This window comes from Temnothorax nylanderi, unplaced genomic scaffold, assembly GCF_030848795.1.
Source record: "Temnothorax nylanderi isolate EJ_2023f unplaced genomic scaffold, tnyl_v1.0 TNYL_tig0227_pilon, whole genome shotgun sequence".
Lineage (NCBI taxonomy): Eukaryota > Metazoa > Arthropoda > Insecta > Hymenoptera > Formicidae > Temnothorax > Temnothorax nylanderi.
Window position 1 is genome coordinate 183,522 of NW_027249289.1, and position 6,113 is coordinate 189,634.

Consider the following 6,113-nt stretch of genomic DNA (forward strand, 5'->3'; position numbering starts at 1 on the left):
AAACTCCTCTCAACGCGAGCGACACCCAGGATACCTGAGACACACTATGAAGAAACCCCATGGCGATAGCGCACCGGGCTCGCTACTTAGCGAACCAAGCGTCTTCGTCAGGAACAAAGGTTACAAATAGCTTCTGGGAAGCGTAAGGAACCCCGCGCACACACTCCCGTCAACGTAGGTCGAGTGCCCCGGAAACGGGCAAACGGAGCGTCATAGAGCAAAATGGAGGTCGCCGACGACCTCAGGAGGTCGCGAACCATACTATAGTCGAACGGCATCCGCGTAGCACCAACGCCCGCGAAAGTAGCGAACGGTAATAGATACGCGAAAAAGAGCGACGTAGGCATGTTCAGGGAGACAAAGGGAACACGTAGAAGTTATTCCCGTCAAGATCGGATAAGTGCCCCAGGAAGTGGCGAACCGGGACACTTCTCCTGGAACAGATGATATAGACGGATGTACTAGGTCCTAAAGAACAGCCCCATAGGGTTGGCGTCGACGTCCGACCAACGCCCCGGGAGATAGTGAACCGGAAGGCCGATCGCGAAAGTAAAACCGGAAATGGGTCCTAGGCGACGCGGGGAACGCGAATGTGAAGTCATTAATGCCGTGCGAGGCCCAGGAGGCGACTTAGCGAACGCGTTACCCAATCGGAGCGAAATTCAATATGTAAACGCAATGGCATACGCCCGTCACACCCACGGTGCGAAATCGGTAGATTTCACACATTAAAATTATAAGATTATAAGAGGGAATTACACGAGCGTGTGGCAATGCGGAAGGGTAATTAGATCACATCAAATGACGACGCCGTCAAAGATGGAGGAACTGCGAAGGCATTGTCGATGAATAAGTTAGTAATGTTGTACGGGAAATATGTATAAACAATTGCGACAACTACGTACAAGTAACGATATATGCGACATCACGCGAGTCACCTGATATGTAATGGAACTTTCCAGAAGAAAGAGAAAGTTACTCTAAAAACTTGTTTGCGACGAACGGCGAGCGAACATGCATGCGAACACAAAGCGCGCACAATGGAAACATGTGATAACACATGACGAATGCGTGATAGCGAGCGAGAACGACCGCGAGGAAGGGCGAGCAATCGGGGAGTCTCTCGCCAGACATGGTACAGTGCGGACGCGTGTATCGACCGGTCTGCGAACAAACGAGAATCCCGCGTACGGAGCGAATCCGCTATACAATTGAATACGTTGAGACAACGCGGAGTATTAAGTATTATCGCGAACGTAGAAGCAGTGTTATTCGCCTAGTGCGGTTACGCGTGCGGAAATTAACTTGTATCGAGAGATAGAGGAAAATAAATCTTATTTTACCCGAAACGACTCGAGTGCATAGTTATTGAGAGTTCCGGCACGACGATCCTGATCCCGAAATACCTACCCATCTTACCTGTTGGTGTTCAAACGGTGATCCGGTGGCGGTCCAGCTAAAGTCCAGAGGCACAGCGGTGCACAGCGGCAGTCCCACGACGGTCCAGCGGCAGTCCAGCAGCGATCCATCAAGAGAACCTGAAACAGAAAGGGGAATAGCAAAGGCTTCGAAAGGGTCAGTGGCATGCTTATTAATATCTTTCTCGGTGGGCACAGAGAAAACCGAGTGGCGACCGTGAATAATTCGTTAAAATATCAAGTCGTGGCATTACCGACCCTCCGTCCGGTCACAGTAGGTATAGGCCGCGATAAGGCATTAATCTGTTAGTGCGTGAATCGTGAAGTCGCGAGTAAGGAATATTGCAATCTGCCAGGTACACGGAACCCCAAATGGCGACCGTGACAGGACTTACGAGTTGAAACGGAGCGAGATGCGCGCTGATAAGAGTGATAGCCTGTCACTTACCGTAGAAAAAACTCAAAGAACGTGATAGGACTTCGAGTAGAAGCGTGTACAACGTGCGAGAATAGAACGCGAAATCGTGACGTCACATACGTACGATATCACCAAAATCGCGTTAACAATCGTACGACGTTTCGCGCGAGTCATAAAGTTCAGAGAGAAATTTGCGAAAGAGGATAGCGTGTGTAAGATTGTACGCGTTAAGACGTAGTAAAACGTGCGCAATCAGGACGCGAAGCCGTGGCGTAGATACGCACGGTGAAAAATAGAATCGCGTTAACGAGCGTACGAACGTTTTGTGCGAGTCTACACATTGCGAAAATTCCAAAAATAAAATCCCAAGAGGTAAAGTTTAAATTTTCGAGAGTAAATTCTCAAGGTCAATAGTGCATATTTGCAAAATCAATCTCAAACGAGAGATAAAATATTCTGGACGTTTCCAGACAAATGCTTGAATCTTTTCGTAGTCTAAAACACGCATAAAAGTAACGCACAAAACGTAAATACAACGTGCGTGAGAGGAGCGCGAAACTGCGGCGCGATAAAAGCGCACAGTAGTCAAAACGCGTTGTAAAAACGTACGAACGTTGCGAGCGTACCTGAATTTGCGTAGTGAGATAGTAAATCGAAAAATCAAAAAATCATTACTTTAGGACACCCGCTATATGGCATAAAAGTGCCTGCACAACGGGTGGCACAAAGAAAAATTGAAGGTGTATCCACAACGGGACACATAAATTCGATAAAGGGACGTACACCCAATAGCGTAGTAGAGCGTAAAGGTGCGGTCACACCCACATAGGGAAATATCGTATGATATCAAACATAGCGGAAATTAATATTCAAAGTAGGGATCCGGTTGCAAAAGCGATTACCTACGACAATAAAACGTGCGTAATTGGACCGCGTAGTCGAAAGGTAAATTACCGCGATTATTACAAACGCGTTGTAGGAACGTACGAGCGTAGGCGCGATAGCAAAATTCGAAGGATACCCAGACGAATAATTTCGCCAAGATAGGGCCGAAGTCGATTCGGAGGAAGAGGCTGACGTGTCCGAGAACCGGTTGTATGGCGACGACACAGCGGACACCAGTGCGCGCGCATACGCGATCCCAAGGGCCGCCGCCAGCAGAAGAAACGATCGAACAAAACGCCAGCGGAATGGCGAATCAAGAACACGACATGCTAGGAATAGGGAATGAGCCAAACCAGAATAGAGCTTTGAATCTTAGCACGGAACGCGACGGAGGAGATCCCGTGGTCCAGAACCAGATGGAGCAAATAATACAACAGATTAGATACTTAACTCAGGAACTCGAGCAGATGAAGGCGATAACGCAGGCAAGTCGCGAACTCGTCGAAAACCAACATATACGAGGCGGTCTATCGGAGGGGAATCCCGAGGAAAAAGTAGACTCGCGAACTTATGACGACGAGAGAGCACAAAGAGAGGTAGCGTTAGACATGGTACCACTGCGAGCGAGATTACCTAGAGGCGGGTGGATCAAAAACCCGTTTGATGAACTATCGTTTCGAGGGAAAACCGATAAGCAGAATCCGATTCGTTTTCTCGAAAAGTTTGAAAAATTAGCATTGTATGAAGGAGTGCCAGAGGAGGAACAGATTTTTTATTTCGGCCGATGCATGAAAGGCGCGGCGAGCCAATGGCACAAATTACAGATAGCGGACGATATTTACGAAATGAAACGGTTATTCACTCAACATTTCTGGGGGTGCCAAGCCCAAATGCGATTTCGTCAATTAGTCTACTTTGGACGGTATAAGGGAGGTGAGATGTCTATGACCGAATACGCGCTCAGTATGGCCAGACAGGCGAAAACCTTAACACCGCCAATGACGGACGAAGAAATCGTACAAACTCTACGCGAGCATTTCGATAATGATATTGCCCGCGAATTACGACCGTCAGTAGTAAAGAACGTAAACGAAATGATAGCCATGTTAGATACTTTAGAAAATGAACGCAAAACGCGTAGATTGCGCAATGAAGCGAGAAGGAGTAATGATAAACCCACGAATCGTAAAGACGCCGGAGCAGATAAAGCAACGAGCCGTGGAAACGCGAATGAACGAGGGAACGATCGTCGCACAGTGGGAAATTCCGTGCTGTTTTTGGACAAAATTCTTGTGACAGCACAATTTTTAAGATATCCCGTTGATTTTTTTTTTAATGCTCAGGAAGACTTGTGCATTAATGCAGTACTGCGGAAATATATTTGTCGCACAACGAAAATGGTTAAACATAGAGTGCAATCCAGTAAATATGAAATTTATATGCAAAAAACGGTAATCCCTTCATAGACACAAGCTTCTAGGGTATAGTTTAACCGAGATGGATATCATTTTAATTATGTTTCAAGTCGTTGATAACAAATTCAAGCTTTCAATTTCAAAATTAATTTGTTTAAACAAATTATCTCAAAGTAAGATGTTTTATAAATTTTTATTTCAAAATCTGTGGATAGAATTTCATAGAAAAAACATAGTAGGCCTTCAAAGTAATATCTTTTAGATCCAAATTGTTAATAATAATTTACGATTATTTTTTTAACTTAAAGTATAATATCTCCTATATCTTTATTTAAAGGAATTAACGGAAGATCATCAAGCAAAATGAATATAATTTTTATGATTTTTGATAGCTAATTACGAATTTAACCTCAGAATTGCAAAATTAATTTGTTTAAACAAATTTATTTAAACAAATTATCTGAAAATAATATTTTTTATGAATATTCATTTCAAAATCATTCTGCAGATGGAATTACATAGAAAAAATAGAAAAAGCCTGCGAAGTAACACCTTGTAGATCTAAATTGTTAATAATAAAGGTTGATTATTTTTTTATAATATTTTTTATTTAGTATTACATAATAAATATATATTTGTATAAATTTCTCTGAGTTTTTGTTTAATGATAATAGTAATTTTCTTTTATGATTAACTGTCTTTGGTTATCGTTTTTAATATTAAAAGATATAAGCATCTTTTAATATTAAAAACGATAACCAAAGACAGTTAATCATAAAAGAAAATTACTATTATCATTAAACAAAACTCAGTGAAAATTCAGAGAAAATTATACAAATATATATTTATTGTGTAATACTAAATAAAAAATATTATAAAAAAATAATCAACCTTTATTATTAACAATTTAGATCTACAAGGTGTTACTTCGAAGGCTTTTTCTATTTTTTCTATGTAATTTCATCTGCAGAATGATTTTGAAATGAATATTCATAAAAAATATTATTTTCAAATAATTTGTTTAAATGAATTTGTTTAAACAAATTAATTTTGCAATTCTGAGGTTAAATTCGTAATCAGCTATCAAAAATCATGAAAATTATATTCATTTCGCTTGATAATCTTCCGTTAATTCCTTTAAATAAAGATATAGGAGATATTATACTTTAAGTTAAAAAAATAATCGTAAATTATTATTAACAATTTGGATCTAAAAGATATTACTTTAAAGGCCTACTATGTTTTTTCTATGTAATTCTATCCACAGATTTTGAAATAAAAATTTATAAAACATCTTACTTTGAGATAATTTGTTTAAACAAATTAATTTTGAAATTTAAAGCTTAAATTTGTTATCAACGACTTGAAACATAATTAAAATGATATCCATCTCTGTTAAACTATACCCTAGAAGCTTGTGTCTATGAAGGGATTATCGTTTTTTGCATATGAATTTCATATTTACTGGATTGCACTCTATGTTTAACAATTTTCGTTGTGCGACAAATATATTTCCGCAGTACTGCATTAATGCACAAGTCTTCCTGAGCATTAAAAAAAAATCAACGGGATATCTTAAAAATTGTGCTGTCACAAGAATTTTGTCCAAAAACAGCACAGAATTTCCCACTGTGCGTCGGTATAACAATTCCTACAAATGCGACGCGGCGAATAGTAAATCGTCGGACAAGAAATCGCAAGGATGGAGGAAAACCAAATCGCCCGAGGCAAAACGGAAAGGCGGTGTAGACATTGTCGAGCTACCGGATAGTGATGACAACGAAGGAAAACCCAAGGTCACGAGATATACGCGTGAGCGAGAAGAGCGAACTCGTAACCAGAGTTCCGCGAAACCGGCTTATTCGAAAGGTTACGACCGACCAAACGATCGCGGACGCAAAGTGGCCGCGATAACGGCAAAGGGTCACGAAGAAGAGGAGGCGAATGAAGACGCGGCGAGTACAACGTCGGAAGAGA